We start from the raw sequence: 19,195 nt of genomic DNA, 5'->3' as shown, positions 1-19,195 counted from the left end.
ACTAAATAATGAATGGGTCAACCAGGAAATTTAAGAAGTTAAATAATTCATGAAAACCAATGAGAATGAAAACACATCAGTTCAAAACCTCTGGGATATAGCAAAGGTGGTACTAAGAGAGAAATACATAGCATACAAGCCTCTCTCAAAAAATTAGAAAATTCTGAAACACACAAGCTAACCTTACACCTAAAGGACCTGGAGAAAGCAGCAAATAAAGCATAAACCATGCAGGAGAAGAGAAATAATAAAGATTAGGGCAGAAATCAATGAAATAGAAACCAGAAGAACAGTAGAACAGATCAATGAAACTAGAAGCTGGTTCTTTGAAAGAATTAATAAGATTGATAAACCTCTAGCTAGATTATCCGAAAGAACAGGGAAAGGATCCAAAATAATAAAATCATGAATGAAAGGTGCCAGGTCACGACCAACACTGAGGATATACAATTTTATGACCATATTCCTGAGCAACTATAGGCAAACAAATCGGGCAATCTAGAAGAAATGGATGCATCCCTGGAAACTTATAAGCCACCAAGACTGAAGCAGAAAGAGAGAAATAATCTGAACAGACTCATAACTGCAAGGAAATTGAAGTGGTAATCAAAAACCTTCCAACAGTCTTTTTCGTGGCGCCTTGGAGGCGGTAGGCTGCTTCAGGATGAAGCTGAACATCACTTTCCCAGCTACTGGCTGCCAGAAACTCATTGAAGTGGATGATGAACGCAAACTTCGTACCTTTTATGAGAAACGTATGGCCACAGAAGTTGATGCTGTTGCTCTGGGTGAAGAATGGAAGGGTTATGTGGTCCGAATCAGTGGTGGCAATGACAAACAAGGCTTCCCCATGAAGAGGGTGTCTTCACCCATGGTCGTGTCTGCCTGCTGCTGAGTAAGGGGCATTCCTGCTATAGACCAAGGCGGACTGGAGAGAGAAAGCGCAAATCTGTTCGGGGTTGCATTGTGGATGCCAATCTTAGCGTTCTCAACTTGGTCATTGTAAAAAAAGGGGAGAAGGATATTCCTGGACTCACTGATACTATTGTGCCTCATCGCCTGGGGCCCAAAAGAGCCAGCAGAATCCGCAAACTTTTCAATCTCTCTAAAGAAGATGATGTCTGCCAGTATGTTGTGAGAAAGCCCCTAAACAAAGAAGGGAAGAAACCTAGAACCATAGTGCCTAAGATTCAGCGTCTTGTTACTCCACGAGTCCTCCAGCACAAACGGCGGCGTATTGCTTTGAAGAAGCAGCGCACTAAGAAAAATAAGGAAGAGGCTGCAGAATATGCTAAACTTTTGGCCAAAAGAATGAAGGAGGCCAAAGAAAAATACCAGGAACAGATTGCCAAGAGACGGAGGCTGTCCTCTCTGAGAGCTTCTACCTCTAAGTCTGAGGCCAGTCAAAAATGAGATTTTCTATGAGTGACAAATAAATACGATCAGACATCAAAGAAAAAAAAAAACAACCTTCCAACAAACAAGAGTCCAGGGCCAGATGGCTTCCCAGGGAAATTCTACCAAACATTTAAAGAAGAAATAATACGTTTTCTACTGAAGCTGTTTCCGAAAAATAGAAATGGAAGGAAAACTTCCATATTCATTCTATGAGGCCAGAATTACCTTGAAACCAAAACCAGACAAAGACCTCATCAAAAAGGTGAATTACTGACCAATATCCCTGATGAACATAGATGTCAAAATTCTCACCAAGATTGGAGCCAATAGGATTCCACAGTATATTAAAATGATTATTCCCCACAACCAAGTGGGATTTATTCCTGGGACACAAGGGTGGTTGAACATTTGCAAATCAATCAATGTGATAGAGCACGTTAACAAAAGAAAAGACAAGAAGCCTATGATCCTCTCAGTTGACGCAGAAAAAGCATTTGACAAAATACAGCATTCTTTCTTGATTAAAACTCTTCAAAGTACAGGGTTAGAGGGAAAATACCTTTATATCATAAGAGCCATTTTTGAAAAGTCCACAGTGAATATCATTGTCAATGAGGAAAAACGGAGTTTTTCCATAAAGCCAGGAGCACGACAGGAATGCACACTCTGACCACTATTGTTCAAAATTGTACTATAAGTCCTAGTCTCGGCAATCAGACAACAAAAAGAAATAAATGCACTCAAACTGGCAAAGAAGAATTCAAACTCTCTCTCTTCAGAGATGACATGATACTTTATGTGGAAAACTCGAGATTCCACCCCAAAATTGCTAACACTCATACAGTGATTCAGTAACATACCAGGATACAAAATCAATGCACAGAAATCAGTTGCATTTGTACACACTAACAATGTGACTTAAGAAAGATAAATTAAGGAATCGATCCCATTTACAATAGCACCAAAAATCATGTTACCTAGGAATAAATTTAACCAAAGAGGCAAAGTATCTGTACTCTAAACCTACAGAACACTTATGAACAAGATTGACGAAGACACAAAGAGATGGAAAAAAACAGTCCATGCTCATGGATTGGAAGAATAAACATTGTGAAAATGTCTATGCTGTACAGAGCAATCTATACTTTCATTGCAATTTCTATCAAAATACCATCAACATTTTTCACAGAGCTGGAGCAAACAATCCTAAAATTTGCCTGGAACCAGAAAAGACCCTGAATCACCAGGGGATTGTTGAAAAAGAAAACCAAAGCTGGGGGCATCCCAATGCCTACCTTCAAGCTATATTACAAAGCTGTGATCAACAAGACAGCATGGTTCTGGTACAAAAACAGGCACATAGATCAATGGAACAGAATAGAGAACCCAGTAATGTACCCTCAACTTTATGGTCAGCTAATCTATGACAAAGCAAGAAGGAATATCCAATGGAAAAAAAGACAGTCTCTTTAATAAATGGTGCTGGGAATCATTTATTTTATATACATGCTTAATTTTCTTTAAACCAATTAATTAGAGCTCTTTTATAATTATTCACCATGATCAAGTGGGATTTATTCCTGGGCTGCAAAGGTGGTTCAATATCCACAAGTCAATCAACATGATACACATTAATAAAAAAGAAAGGATAAAAAAAATATGATCCTCTCAATAGATGCATAAAAAGCATTCAATACAATAGAGCATGCATTCTTGATAAAAACCTTCAACAAGGTAGGTATAGAGGGAACATAACTCAAAATTGTCCCTCCCTTCCCCTATGGTCCTCTACCCTGTTTCTTATATTCCACATATGAGTGAAGCCATATGATAACTGTCTTTGACTGGCTTATTTCACTCAGAATAATACAGTCCTGTTCCATTCATGTTAATGTAAATAAATGCCATATACCAAAAACCCACAGTTAACATAATCCTCAACGGGGAAAAATTGAGAACGTTTCCTCTACAGTCAGGAATAAGACAGGGATATCAACTATCTTCACTGATATTTAAGAAATTACTGGAACTCCTAGCCTCAGCAATCAGAAGACAAAAAACAATAAGATGTATCTAAATGGGCAAAGAAGAGGTCAAACTTTCGTTATTCACAGACGATATCATACTCTATGTAGGAAACCCAAAAGACTCCACCATGAAATTGCTAGAAATTATACACAAACTCAATAAAGTCCCAGGATACAAAATCAATGTGGATATATATCCACCATGAAGCAACAGAAAAATAAATCAAGGAATTGATCCCATTTACAATGGCTCCAAACAAAATAAGACACCTAGTAATAAGGCTACACAAAAGGTAAAAGAACATTCCTCTGAAAACTTTAGAATGCTCATGAAAGACATGGAAGATAACACAAAGAAATGCAAAAACATTACACACTCATGGATTAGAAGAAAAAATATTGTTAAAATGTGTACAATACCCAAAGCAACCTACACATTTAATGCAATCACTATGAAAATGCCACCAACATTTTTTAAATTTTATTATATTAGTCACCATAAAATACATCATTAGTTTTTGAAGTAGTGATCTACAATTCATTGTTTTTCTATGGCACCCAGTGCTCCATGCAGTACATGCCCTCCTTAATACCCATCACTGGGCTAACCCATTCCCCTAACCCCCTCCCATCTAAAACCCTCAGTTTCTTTCCCAGAGTCCATAGTCTCTCATGGTTCATCTATCCTTCTGATTCCCCCCCTTCATTTTTCCCTTCCTTCTCCTAATATCCTCCATGCTATTCTTTATGTTCCACAAATAAGTGAAACCATATGATAATTGACTTTCTCTGCTTGACTTATTTCACTTAGCATAATCTCCTCCAGTCCCATCCATGTTGATGGAAAAGTTAAGTATTCATCCTTTCTGAAGGCTGAGTAATATTCCATCGTGTATATGGACCACATCTTCTTTATCCATTCATCTGTTGAAGGGCATCTCGGCTCTTTCCACAGTTGGCTATTGCGAACATTGCTGCTATGAACATTGGGGTGCATATGGCCCTTCTTTTTCGTACATCTGTGTCTTTGGGGTAAATACCCAGGAGTGTAATTGCTGGGTCATAGGGTAGCTCTATTTTTAATTTTTTAAGGCACCTCCACACTGTTTTCCAAAGTGGCTGTACGAAATTGCATTCCCACCAACCGTATAAGAGGGTTCCCCTTTCTCCTCAACCTCTCCAACATTTGTTGTTTCTTGCCTTGTCAATTTTTTGCCATTCTAACTGGGGTAAGGTGGTATCTCAATGTGGTTTTGATTTGAATTTTCCTGATGGCTGATGATGTTGAATATTTTCTCATGTGTCTGTTAGCCATTTGTGTCTTCTTTGGAGAAGTGTCTGTTCATGTCTTCTACCCATTTCTTGACTTGATTATTTGTGTTTTGGGTGTTGAGTTTGGGAAGTTCTTTATAGATCTTGGATACCAGCCCTTATCTGTAGTGTCATTTGCAAATATCTTCTCCCATTCTGTGAGTTGCCTCTTTGTTTAGTTGACTGTTTCCTTTGCTGTGCAGAAGCTTTTTATATTGATGAAGTCCCAAAAAGTTCATTTTTGCTTTTGTTTCACTAGTCCTTGGAGATGTATCTTGAAAGAAGTTGCTGCGGCCGATGTAGAAAAGGTTACTGCCTGAGTTTTCCTCTAGGATTTTGATGGATTCTTGTCTGACATTGAGGTATTTCATCTATTTTGAGTTTATCTTTGTGAATGGTGTTAGAGAATGATTGAGTTTCATTCTTCTGTATACAGCTGTCCAATTTTCCCAGCACCATTTTTGAAGAGACTGTCTTTTTTCCATTGCGTATGTTTTACTGCTTTGTCGAAGATTATTTGACCATAGAGTTGAGGGCCCATATCTGGGCTCTCTATTCGGTTCCATTGGTCTATATATTTGTTTTTGTGCCAGTACCATGCTGTCTTCTGGATTACAGCTTTGTAATATTGCTTGAAATCAGGCAACGTGATGCCCCAGTGTTGTTTTTCTTTTTCAACATTTCCTTGGCAAATCAAGTTATTTTCCTCTTTTTTCCCCCAAAAGAAAAACAACTTTATTTACATTTTCTTACCAATAGGAGACCATTAATTCAAGAAAACTTTGTCTTTTTTTGTGAACCAAGAGAAAGCAGAATTTTAACCTTCTACCAGTGTACTTTTTTTGTCTTTTTTTCTTTTATTTTTAAATTTTTTATTGTTATGTTAATCACCATAAATGACATTAGTTTTTGATGTGGTGTTCCACGATTCATTGTTTGTGCATAACACCCAGTGCTCCATGCAGAAGGTGCCCTCTTTAATACCCATCACCAGGCTAACCCATCCTCCCACCGCCCTCCCCTCTAGAACCCTCAGTTTCTTTCTCAGAGTCCATAGTCTCTCATGGTTCATCTCCCCCTCCGATTTCCCCCCCTTCATTCTTCCCCTCCTGCTATCTTCTTCATTTTTTTCTTAACATATATTGCATTATTTGTTTCAGAGGTACAGATCTGTGATTCAACAGTCTTGCAGAGTTCAAAGCGCTCACCATAGCATGTACCCTCCCCAATGTCTATCACCCAGCCACCCCATCCCTCCCAAACCCCCATTCCAACAACCCTCGGTTTGTTTCCTGAGATTAAGAATTCCTTATATCAGTGAGGTCATATGATACATGTCTTTCTCTGATTGACTTATTTCACTCAGCATAACACCCTCCAGTTCCATCCACATCGTTGCAAATGGCAAGATCTCATTCCTTTGATGGCTGCCTAATATTCCATTATATATATATACCACATCTTCTTTATCCATTCATCTGTCGATTGACAACTTGCCTCTTTCCACAATTTGGCTATTGTGGACATTACTTTGTGTCTTCTTCAATTTCTTTCAAGAGTATTTTATAGTTTTCTGAGCACAGATTCTTTGCCTCTTTGGTTAGATTTATTCCTAGGTATCTTATGGTTTTGGGTGCAATTGTAAATGGGATCGACACTCCTTAATTTCTCTTTCTTCTGTCTTGTTGTTGGTGTATAGGAATGCCACTGATTTCTGTGCATTGATTTTATATCCTGCCACTTTACTGAATTCCTGTATGAGTTCTAGCAGTTTTGGGGTGGAGTCTTTCGGGTTTTCCACATAAAGTATCAAATCATCTGCAAACAGTGTGAGTTTGACTTCTTCCTTGCCGATTTGGATGCCTTTTATTTCTTTTTGTTGTCTGATTGCTGTGGCTAGGACTTCTAATACTATGTTGAATAGCAGTGGTGAGAGTGGACATCCCTGCCACGTTCCTGACCTTAGGGGGAAAGCTCTCAGTTTTTTCCCATTGAGAATGATATTCACTGTAGGTTTTAAATAGATGGATTTTATAATATTGAGATATGTACCCTTTATCCCTATACTCTGAAGAGTTTTGATCAAGAAAGGATGCTGTACTTTGTCAAACGCTTTTTCTGAATCTATTGAGAGGATCATAGGATTCTTGTTCTTTCTTTTGTTAATGTATTGTATCACATTGATTGATTTGCGGATGTTGAACCAAACTTGCAGCCCAGGGATAAATCCCACTTGGTCATGCTGAATAATCCTTTTAATGTACTGTTGGACCCTATTGGCTAGTATTTTGGTGAGAATTTTTGCATCCATGTTCATCAAGGATATTGGTCTGTAATTCTCCTTTTTGATGGGGTCTTTGTCTGGTTTTGGGATCAAGGTAATGGTGGCCTCATAAAATGAGTTTGGAAGTTTTCCTTCCATTTCTATTTTTTGGAACAGTTTCAGGAGAATAGGTATTAATTCTTCTTTAAATGTCTGATAGAATTCCCCGGGGAAGCCATCTGGCCCTGGGCTTTTGTTTGTTGGGAGATTTTGGATGACTGCTTCAATTTCCTTAGTGGTTATAGGTCTGTTCAGGTTTTATATTTCTTCCTGGTTCAGTTTTGGTAGTGGATACATCTCTAGGAATGCACCCATTTCTTCCAGGTTATCTAATTTGCTGGCATAGGGTTGCTCATAATATGTTCTTAGAATTGTTTGTATTTCTTTGGTGTTGGTTGTGATCTCTGCCCTTTCATTCATGATTTTGTTGATTTGGGTCATTTCTCTTTTCTTTTTGATAAGTCTGGCCAGGGGTTTATCAACCTTGTTAATTCTTTCAAAGAACCAGCTCCTGGTTTCGTTGATCTGTTCCACTGTTCTTTTGGTTTTTATTTCATTGTTTTCTGCTCTGATCTTTATTATTTCTCTTCTCCTGCTGGGTTTAGGCTTTATTTGCTGTTCTTTCTCCAGCTGTAGGGTTGTAGGGTTTAGGTGTAGGGTTAGGTTGTGTATTTGAGATCTTTCTTGTTTCTTGAGAAAGGCTTGTATTGCTATATACTTTCCTCTCAGGACTGCCTTTGCTGTATCCCAAAGATTTTGAACAGTTGTGTTTTCATTTTCATTGGTTTCCATGAATTTTTTAAATTCTTCTTTAATTTCCTGGTTGACCCATTCATTCCTTAGTAGGATGCTCTTTAGCCTCCATGTATTTGAGTTCTTTCCGACTTTCCTCTTGTGATTTGAGTTCTAGTTTCAAAGCATTGTGGTCTGAAAATATGCAGGGAATGATCCCAATCTTTTGGTACCAGTTGAGACCTGATTTGTGACCTAGGATGTGATCAATTCTGGAGAATGTTCCATGGGCACTAGAGAAGAATGTGTATTCCGTTGCTTTGGGATGGAATGTTCTGAATATGTCTGTGAAGTCCATTTGGTCCAGTGTGTCATTTAAAGTCTTTATTTCCCTGTTGATCTTTTGCTTAGATAATCTGTCCATTTCAGTCAGGGTGGTGTTAAAGTCCCCCACTATTATTGTATTGCTGTCAATGTGTTTCTTTGCTTTAGTTATTAATTGCCTTATATAATTGGCTGCTCCCATGTTCGGGGCATAGATATTTACAATTGTTAGATCTTCTTGTTGGATAGAAGCTTTAGGTAGGATATAGTATCCTTTCTCATCTCTTATTACAGTCTTTGGTTTAAAATCTAATTTGCTGGTATAATGATTGCCACCCCAACTATGTTTTGGTGTCCATTAGCATGGTACATGGTTTTCCACCACCTCACATTCAATCTGGGAGTGTTTTTGGGTCTAAAATGAGTCTCTTGTAGACAGCATATCGATGGGTCTTGTTTTTTAATCCAATCTGATAGCCTGTGTCTTTTGATTGGAGCATTTAACACTTTTACATTCAGGGTAACTATTGAAAGATATAAATTTAGTGCCATTGTATTGCCTGTAAGGGGACTGTTACTGTATATTGTCTGTGTTCCTTTCTGGTCTGTGTTGTTTTTAGACTCTGTGTTTGCTTAGAGGACCCCTTTCAGTATTTCTTGCAGGGCTGGTTTCGTGTTTCCAAATTCCTTTAGTTTTTCTTTGTCCTGGAAGATTTTGATCTCTCCTTCTATTTTCAATGACAGCCTAGCTGGATATAGAATTCTCGGCTGCATATTTTTCTCATTCAGTGCTCTGAATATATCATGCCAGTCCTTTCTGGCCTGCCAGGTCTCTGTGGATGGGTCTGTTGCCAATCTAATGTTTCTACCATTATAGGTTACAGATCTCTTGTCCCAAGCTGCTTCACAATTTTCTCTTTGTCTCTGACACTCCTAAGTTTTACTATTAAATGTCGGGGTGTTGACCTATTTTTATTGGTTTTGAGGTCAGTTCTCTGTGCCTCCTGGATTTTGATGCTTGTTTCCTTCCCCAAATAAGGGAAGATCTCTGCAATAATTTGCTCCAATATACCGTCTGCCCCTCACTCTCTTTCTTCTTCTTCTGGGATCCTAATTATTCTAATGTTTTTTGTCTCATGGCATCCCTTATCTCTCGAATTGTGCCCTCGTGATCCAGCAGTTGTTTATCTCTCTTTTTCTCAGCTTCTTTATTTTCCATCATTTGGTCTTCTATATCGCTAATTCTCTCTTCTACCTCATTGATCCTAGCAGGTAGAACCTCCATTTTTGATTGCACTTCGTTATAGCCCTTTTGATTTTGACTTGGTTAGATTTTAGTTCTTTTATTTCTCCAGAAAGAGTTTCTCTAATAACTTCCATGCTTTTTTCAAGCCCAGCTGGTATCTTTACAATCATCATTCTGAACTCTAGTTCCGACGTCGTACTAATGTCCGTATTGAGTAGGTCCCTGGCTGTTGGTACTGCCTCTTGTTCTTTTTGTTGAGGTGATTTTTTCCCATCTTGTCATTTTTTCCAGGGGAGAATAGATGAATGAGAGAACAAAATGCTAAAAGGGTAACAACATCCCCAGAAAACATGCTCTAAACAAATCAGAAAGGACCTGAAACTGAGGGGGAAAAAAGGGAATGAAAGAAAAAGGAATAAGAAAAAGTAAAAATAAACGAAAACAGAACAAAACAAAACAAAACAAAACAAAAAAACAGAATATGATCAGGCTGGTGCATAGGTCAGTGCCACACGCAGATTTTGTGTGTATTTTGGTCTGTTAGAAGATAGTGCCTCCCAAAATTTTAAAGAAAGAAAAACTTATATATGTACAAAAATAATGGTTAATACGATAAAGGGATGGAATATGACTATAAAGATGAAAAGTATAAGATTTTATGAAATAATTGATGAGATACGAAGTTGTTTGAAAAAAAAAGGAGAGGATTTAAAAGAAAAAAAGAAGGAGATAGTGTGATCCGGCAGGAGACTAAAACAAAGCCATACAGTAGAGATTTAGGGTATATTTTGATCTATTAGAAGAAACTGTATCTCAAAATTTAAAAGAGAAAACTATATATATATATATATATATATATATATATATGCCAAAAATAAGGGTAACTAATATGAAGGGATAGAATATGACTCTAAAAATGAACAATAAAAATGGTTTTTAAAATAGGTATTGATGGGGGGCGGAGCAAGATGACGGAGGAGTAGGAGACCTGGATTTCGTCTGGTCTAAGGAATTCAGCTGAATACGGATCAAACCATTCTGAAAACCTACGAACTCAAGAGGAGACCGAAGAAGAGAGTAGTAACAATTCTCTGAACAGAGAAGTGACCACCACTTACTGGAAGGTAGGATGTGCGGAGAAGTGAATCCAAGGCGATATTCGGGAGGAGAGACGGCGGGGGAGGGGGCCTCCGTCGGCTGCTTCTGGCAAGTGATAGAGCCCCTGAGCACAAAATCGGAAATTTTAGAAGTTGGTTCTGCTGAGGGATGTCGCTCCAGTGGCTAATCGGGGGGTGGAACCCTCGCAAGACAGTGTGGTCTCAGGACCCTCGGGGTCACAGAAAGACTGGGGGTGCCTGAGTGTCGCAGAGCTCCCAGGTATTGGAGCCAGGAAGCCAGCTGCAGAGACGGAGCCAAGGCGCGGGCTCCCAGCTTGGGGTTGCCATAAACTGTGATCTGCAGCCCAGTCAGGCCACTGCTCCTCCAGCAGGGACCCAACAAGCGGCAGATCCAGGGAGACTCCCCTCCCTCCTCTGGGAGGAGTGGTGTGGGAGTGCACCACAGGGATCTGCTGGGTTTGAATACTCCACACAGGGTGGGGTGCCAGAGATAGAAACGCTCAGTCACAGGCCAGGTGAGCACGGAGTGCAGCTGGAGACCGGGGACACGGGAATGACTTCTTTTCTCTGCAGGCACACTGAAGAGCGGGGCCCCGAGTTCTCAGCTCCTCCGAGTAGAGATTGGGAGGCCACCATTTTCACCCTGGTCCACCAAAGCTGTACCAGAGCTTGCAGGGAACAAAAGCTCCAGAGAGCAAACCCGAGCAGCTTGCTTAGCCCGGATGGACAAGGGCGGGGCAATTCCACCTCCGGCAAAGACATTTGGGAACCACGGCAACAAGCCTCTCCCCCAGAAGATCAGCACGAACAGCCAGCAAGCCAAGACCAAGTTTCCCGATCAAGGAGAACGAGAGAACTCCAGCGCTAGGGGAATACTGCACATAGAATTCATGGCTTTTTTTACCATGATACATTAGTTTTTCAATTTTAATTTTTTAACTGTTTTTTTTAATTTTTCTTTTTCCCTTTTTCAACCAACATCTTAACAATTCCTTTTTTAAAAAAAACATTTTTTATTTTTCATTTTTAGAGTCATATTTTATCCCTTCATAGTAGTTACCCTTATTTATGGCATATATATATAGAAGTTGTTCTCTCTTTAAAATTTTGAGATACAGTTTCTTCTAACAGATCAAAATATACCCTAAATCACTAGTGTATGGCTTTGTTCTAATCTCCTGCCTGATCACATTCTCTCCCTTTCTTTTTTTTAAATCTTCTTTCTTTTTTCAAACAACTTCTTATTGTATCAATTCCTTTTATAAAATCTTTTATAATTTCATCTTTACAGTCATCTTCCATCCCTTCATTGTATCAACCCTTATTTTGTACATATATAAGTCTTTCTTCCTTTAAAATTTTAGGAGGCACTTTTTTCTAACAGACCAAAATACGCCCAAAATCTAGTGTGTGGCACTGATCTATGCACTAGCCTGATCATATTTGATCATATTCGGGTTTTTTTATATTGTTCTGTTTTTGTTTTTATCTTTTTCTTTTTGGTTGTTTTTTTTCTTTCTTTCCTTTTCTTTTTTCTTCTTTCCCTTTCTTTTCCCCTGGTTTCAGGTCTTTTCTGATTTGTATAGAGTATATTCGCTGGGGATGTTGTTAACCTGTTAGCATTTTGTTCTCTCATTCATCTATTCTCCTCTGGACAAAATGACAAGACAAAAAAAATCACCTCAGCAGAAAGAACAAAGATAGTACCGTCAGCCAGGGACCTACTCAATACGGACATTAGTATGATGTCGGACCTAGAGATCAGAATCATGACTTTAAAGATACTAGCTGGGCTTGAAAAAAGGGTGGAAGTTATTAGAGAAACCTTTTCTGGAGAAATAAGAGAACTACAATCTAAACAAGTAGAAATCAAAAAGGCTATTAATGAGGTGCAATAAAAAATGGGGGCACTAACTGCTAGGATCAATGAGGTAGAAGAGAGAATCAGCGATATAGAAGACCAAATGATGGAAAATAAAGAGGCTGAGAAAAAGAGGGAGAAAGAAGTACAGGATCACGATGGCAGAATTTGAGAGATAAGTGATACGATAAGACAAAACAACTTTAGAATAATTGGGATCCCAGAAGAAGAAGAAAGAGAGAGAGGGGCAGAAGTTATATTGGAACAAATAATAGCAAAGAACTTACTTAATGTGAGGAAGGAAACAGGCATCAAAATCCAGGAGGCACAGAGAACCCCTCTCAAAATCAATAAAAATAGGTCAACACCCCAACATCTAATAGTAAAACTTATGAGTCTCAGAGACAAAGAGAAAATCCTGAAAGCAGCTTGGGAGATGAGATATGTAATCTACAATGGTAGAAACCTTAGATTGGCAAAAGACCTATCCACGGAGACCTGGCAGGCCAGAAAGGACTGGCATGATATCTTCAGAGCACTAAATGAGAAAAATATGCAGCCAAGAATACTATATCCAGCTAGGCTCTCATTGAAAATTGAAGGAGAGATAAAAAGCTTCCAGGACAAGCAAAAACTAAAGGAATTTGCAGACACGAAACCAGCCCTCCAGGAAATATTGAAAGGGGTCCTTTAAGCAAAGAGAGAGCCTAAAACCAGCATAGATCGGAAAGGAACAGAGACAATATACAGTAACAGTCACCTTACAGGCAATACAATGGCACTAAATTCATACCTTTCAATAGTTACCCTGAATGTAATGGGCTAAATGCCCCAATCAAGGACACAGGCTATCAGATTGGATTAAAACACAAGACCCATCAATATGCTGTCTGCAAGAGACTCATTTTAGACCCAAAGACACCCCCAGATTGAAAATGAGGGTGTGGAAAACCATTGACCATGCTAATGGACACCAAAAGAAAGCTGGGGTGGCAATCCTTATATCAGACAAATTAGATTTTAAACCAAAGACTGTAATAAGAGATGAGGAAGGACACTATATCCTACTTAAAAGGTCTATCCAACAAGAAGATCTAACAATTGTAAATATCTATGCCCCTAACACGGGAGCAGCCAATTATATAAGGCAATTAATAACAAAGCGAAGAAACACATTGACAACAATACAATAATAGTGGGGGACTTTAACACCACCCTGACTGAAATGGACAGATTATCTAAGCAAAAGATCAACAGGGAAATAAAGACTTTAAATGACACACTGGACCAAATGGACTTCACAGACATATTCAGAACATTCCATCCCAAAGCAACGGAATACACATTCTTCTCTAGTGCCCATGGAACATTCTCCAGATTTGATCACATCCTAAGTCACAAATCAGGTCTCAACTGGTACCAAAAGATTGGGATCATTCCCTGCATATTTTCAGACCACAATGCTTTGAAACTAGAATTCAATCACAAGAGGAAAGTCGGAAAGAACTCAAATACATGGAGGCTAAAGAGCATCCTACTAAAGAATGAATGGGTCAACCAGGAAATTAAAGAAGAATTAAAAAAATTCATGGAAACCAATGAAAATGAAAACACAACTGGTCAAAATCTTTGGGATACAGCAAAGGCAGTCCTGAGTGGATAGTATATAGCAATACAAGCCTTTCTCAAGAAACAAGAAAGGTCTCAAATACACAATCTAACCCTACACGTAAAGGAGCTGGAGAAAGAACAGCAAATAAAGCCTAAACCCAGCAGGAGAAGAGAAATCATAAAGATCAGAGCAGAAATCAATGAAATAGAAGCCAAAAGAACAGTAGAACAGATCAATGAAACTATGGTTTTGTGAAAGAATTAACAAGATTGATATACCCCTGGCTAGACCTATCAAAAAGAAAAGAGAAATGACCCAAATCAACAAAATCATGAATGAAAGAGGAGAGATCACAACCAACACCAAAGACATACAAACAATTATAAGAACGTATTATGAGCAACCCTATGCCAGCAAATTAGATAACCTGGAAGAAATGGGTGCATTCCTAGAGATGTATGAACTACCAAAATTGAAGCAGGGAGAAATAGAAAACCTGAACAGACCTATAACCACTAAGGAAATTGAAGCAGTCATCCAAAATCTCCCAAGAAACAAAAGCCCAGGGCCAGATGGCTTCCCAGGGGAATTCTATCAGACATTTAAAGAAGAATTAATACCTATTCTCCTGAAACTGTTCCAAAAAATAGAAATGGAAGGAAGACTTCCAAACTCATTTTATGAGGCCACCATTACCTTGATCCCAAAACCAGACAAAGACCCCATCAAAAAGGAGAATTACAGACCAATATCCTTGATGAACATGGATGCAAAAATTCTCACCAAAATACTAGCCAATAGGGTCCAACAGTACATTAAAAGGATTATTCAGCATGACCAAGTGGGATTTATCCCTGGGCTGCAAGGCTGGTTCAACATCCGCAAATCAATCAGCGTGATACAATACATTAACAAAAGAAAGAACAACAATCACATGACCTTCTCAATAGATGCAGAAAAAGCATTTGACAAAGTACAGCATCTTTCTTGATCAAAACTCTTCAGAGTATAGGGATAGAGGGTACCTACCTCAGTATCCTAAAAGCCATCTATGAAAAACCTACAGCGAATATCATTCTCAATGGGGAAAAGCTGAGAGCTTTTCCCCTAAGGTCAGGAACGCGGCAGGGATGTCCACTCTCACCACTGCTATTCAACATAGTATTAGAAGTCCTAGCCACAGCAATTAGACAACAGAAAGAAATCAAAGGCATCCAAATTGGCAAAGAGGAAGTCAAACTCTCACTCTGCAGATGATATAATACTGTATGTGGAACACCCAAAAGTCTCCACCCATAAACTGCTAGAAGTCATACAGGAATTCAGTCAAGTAGCAGGCTATAAAATCAATGCACAGAAATCAGTGGCATTCCTATACAACAACAACAAGACAGAAGAGAGACAAATCAAGGAGTCGATCCCATTTTCAACTGCACCCAAAACCATAAGACACCTAGGAATAAATTTCACCAAAGAGGCAAAGGATCTGTACTCAGAAAACTATAAAATACTCAGGAAAGAAATTGAAGAAGACACAAAGAAATGGAAAAACTTTCCATGCTCATGGATTGGAAGTACAAACATTGTGAAGATGTCAATGCTACCTGGAGCAATCTACACATTCAATGCAATCCCCTTCAAAATACCATCTACTTTTTTCAAAGAAATGGAACAAATAACCTTAAAATTTGTATGAAACCAGAAGAGACCCCGAATAACCAGAGGAATATTGAAAAAGAAAAGCAAAACTGGGAGCATCACAATTCCCGACTTCCAGCTCTATTATAAAGCTGTCATCATCAAGAGAGTATGGTACTGGCATGAAAACAGACACATCGATCAATGGAACAGAATAGAGAGCCCAGAGATGGACTCTCAACTCTATGGTCAACTCATCTTTGATAAAGCAGGAAAGAATGTCCAATGGAAAAAAGACAGTCTCTTCAACAAATGGTGTTGGGAAAATTGGACAGCCACATGCAGAAGAATGAACTGGACTATTTCCTTACACTACACACAAAAATAGACTCCAAATATTTGAAAGACCTAAACGTGAGACAGGAGTCCATCAAAATCCTAAAGGAGAACACAGGCAGGAACCTCTTTGACCTCAACCGCAGCAACTTCTTCCTATAGAAACATCACCAAAGGCAAGGGAAGCGAGGGCAAAAATGAACTCTTGAGATTTCATCAAGATAAAAAGCTTTTGCACAGCAAAAGAAACAGTCCACAAAACCAAAAGACAACCGACAGAATGGGAGAAAATATTTGCAAATGACATATCAGAGAAAGGGCTAGTATCGAAAATCTATAAAGAACTTATCAAACTCAACACCCAAAGAACAAATAATCCAATCAAGAAATGGGCAGAAGACATGAACAGACATTTTTCCAAAGGAGACCTCCAAATGGCCAACAGACACATGAAAAAGTGCTCAACATCGCTCGGCATCAGGGAAATCCAAATCAAAACCTCAATGAGATACCACCTCACACCAGTCAAAATGGCTTAAATTAACAATCAGGAAAGGACAGATGTTGGCGGGGATTTGGAGAAAGGCGAACCCTCCTACACTGTTGGTGGGAATGCAATCTGGTGCAACCCCTCTGGAAAACAGTATGGAGGTTCCTCAAACAGTTGAAAATAGAGCTACCATACGATCCACCAATTGCACTACTGGGTATTTACCACAAAGATACAAATGTAGGGATCTGAAGGGGTACGTGCACCCCAATGTTTATAGCAGCAATGTCCACAATAGCCAAACTGTGGAAAGAGCTGAGGTGTCCATCGACAGATGAATGGATAAAGAAGAAATGGTATATATACACAATGGAATATTATGCAGCCATTAAAAGGAATGAGATCTTGCCATTTGCAAATACGTGGATGGAATTGGAGGGTGTTATGCTGAGTGAAATAAGTCAATCAGAGAAAGACATGTATCATATGACCTCACTGATATGAGGAATTCTTAATCTCAGGAAACAAACTGAGTGTTGCTGGAGTGTTGGGGGGTAGGAGGGATGGGGTGGCTGGGTAATAGACATTGGGGAGGGTATGTGCTATGGTGAGCGCTGTGAATTGTGCAAGACTGTTGAATCACAGATCTGTACTTCTGAAACAAATAATGCAACATATGTTAAGAAAAAAGAAAAAGAAGGTAGCAGGAGGGGAAGAATGAAGGGGAGTAAGTCAGAGGGGCAGACGAACCATGAACGATGATGGACTCTGAAAAAGAAACTGAGGGTTCTAGAGGGGAGGAGGGTGGGGGGATGTGTTAGCCTGGTGATGGGTATTAAAGAGGGCACGTTCTGTGTGGAGCACTGGGTGTTATGCACAAACAATGAATTATGGAACACTACATCAGGAACTAATGATGTAATGTATGGTGATTAACATAACAATAAAAAATTAAAAAATATAAAATAGGTGTTGATAAGACGTTGGTTGAAAAGGGAAAAAGAAAAATTAAAAAAAAGAGATTTAATAAATTAATTTTGAAAAACTAAAGAATCATGGTAAAAATATCTATGAATTCTATGTGCAGTATTCCCTTAGCACTGGAGTTCTGCCGTTCTCAGTTTTTAGTAAACTTGGTCTTGGCTGGCTGTTCTTGCCAATCTTCTGGGGGAGCGGCCTGTTGCCGTGGTTTCCAAATGTCTTTTCCGGAGGCAGAATTGCCCTTTTTGCTGGGTCTTTTTAAGTAATCTGTTCCTGTTTGCTCTCGTGAGATTTTGTTCCCTGCAAGTTTTCCATATAGCTCTGGAGGACGAAAGTGAAATTGGCAGCCTCCCAATCTCTGCCCCAGAGGAGCTGAGAACTCGGGGCCTCACTCTTCAGTGAGCCCCCAGAGAGAAGTATTCAATTACTCCTATCTCCTCAGTCTCCGGCCGCACTCTGTGCTCACCTGGCCTGTGACCAAGTGTTTCTCTCTCTTGAGCACAACCCCGTGTGGAGTCTCCAAACCTAGCAGATCTCTGTGTTGTGCTCCCATGCTGCTCCTCCTGGGGAGTAAGGGGAGTCTCTCCAGATTTGCCACTTGTTGGGTCCCTGCTGGAGGAGCAGTGGGCTGACTGTGCTGCGGATCACAGTTTATGGCCACCCCGAGCTGAGAGCCCTCTCCTCTGCTCTGTCCCTGCAGCCAGCTTCCCCGCTCCGATACCTGGGAGCTCTGCCACACTCAGGCACCCCCGGTCTTCCTGTGACCCGAGGGTCCTAAGACCACACTGTTCCCGCGAGGGTTCCCCCACCCCCACCAGCTTAGCCACTGGAGTGAGGTCCCTCGGCAGATCCAACTTCTAATAGTTCCGGTTTTGTGATCCACTGCTCTATCACTTGCCAGAATCGGCGGACAGAAGCCCCCTTCCCACCGTCTGTCTTCCCGAATATTGCCTTAGATTGACTTCGCACGTCCTACCTCTCAGAAAGTGGTCGCTTTTCTGTTCAGAGAGTTCTTGCTGTTCCTTTCTTCAATCTCCTGTTGAGTTCGTAGGTGTTCAGAATGGTTTGATTCCTCTCTAGCTGAATCCCTGGAACCAGATGAAATCCAGGTCTCCTACTCCTCCGCCATCTTGCTCCGCCCCTGGCCACTGTGTGGCAAGTTTTAACTAGGTGTGTTTTCGTCTGCTTGTTAAAGGAAGCCAGGAAAAAAAAAGGAAAGAAGAAAAGAAGGAAAGAGGAAAGAAAGAAAGGAAGAAAGAAAAGAAAAAAGAAAGAAGGAAAGAAAGAACAGAAAGAAACTAGATCTTATTTCCCCTAGAGCTGAAGATTTTCAGTACTCTATGATCAGTAGACTTGGTGTGTGCAAGTGGTTTCTGCTAATCTTTTGGAGGGAGGCCCTGCCACACTGATTCTCAGGTGCATTTGCCCTAGTGGAGATGCCCCTGCAGGACATTGGAAGGTGAGGCTTGGTGCAAGCAGTTCTAGTCTCCACTGGAGGGGATGGAGGGGCAATGCTGTGTTTGTCAATAAAGTTGATCAGTGCTGATGGGCAGGGTGAGGGAAGAAATGGGGTGCACCACTCTCTCAACCACAGAGTGGGGAGTTCAGTTCCAACATTCTTCAGGAAGCCATCACAGAAGAGGAAATAATCACCCCTCTTGTGTCGCCAACTTCTGTCCTTTCCATGCCTTTACTCTGTCTGTGTCTGAGCTATCTACCTGTCATGTGGCACAGCACTCCCATGTTTCATCTCAGACACACAGCTGAGTTTCAAAACTCCAAATTTAAGGACCCACCC

At 39.9% G+C, this 19,195-nt stretch overlaps 1 pseudogene; it reads left to right on the top strand.

Moving 5' to 3' along the window:
• Nucleotides 1-664: 664 nt before the first annotated feature.
• On the top strand, nucleotides 665-1,413 carry LOC113929118 (annotated as a pseudogene).
• Nucleotides 1,414-19,195: the final 17,782 nt, after the last annotated feature.

The sequence above is a fragment of the Zalophus californianus genome, chromosome 5, assembly GCF_009762305.2.
Source record: "Zalophus californianus isolate mZalCal1 chromosome 5, mZalCal1.pri.v2, whole genome shotgun sequence".
NCBI lineage: Eukaryota > Metazoa > Chordata > Mammalia > Carnivora > Otariidae > Zalophus > Zalophus californianus.
This window is presented reverse-complemented; position numbering and strand designations above follow the sequence as displayed.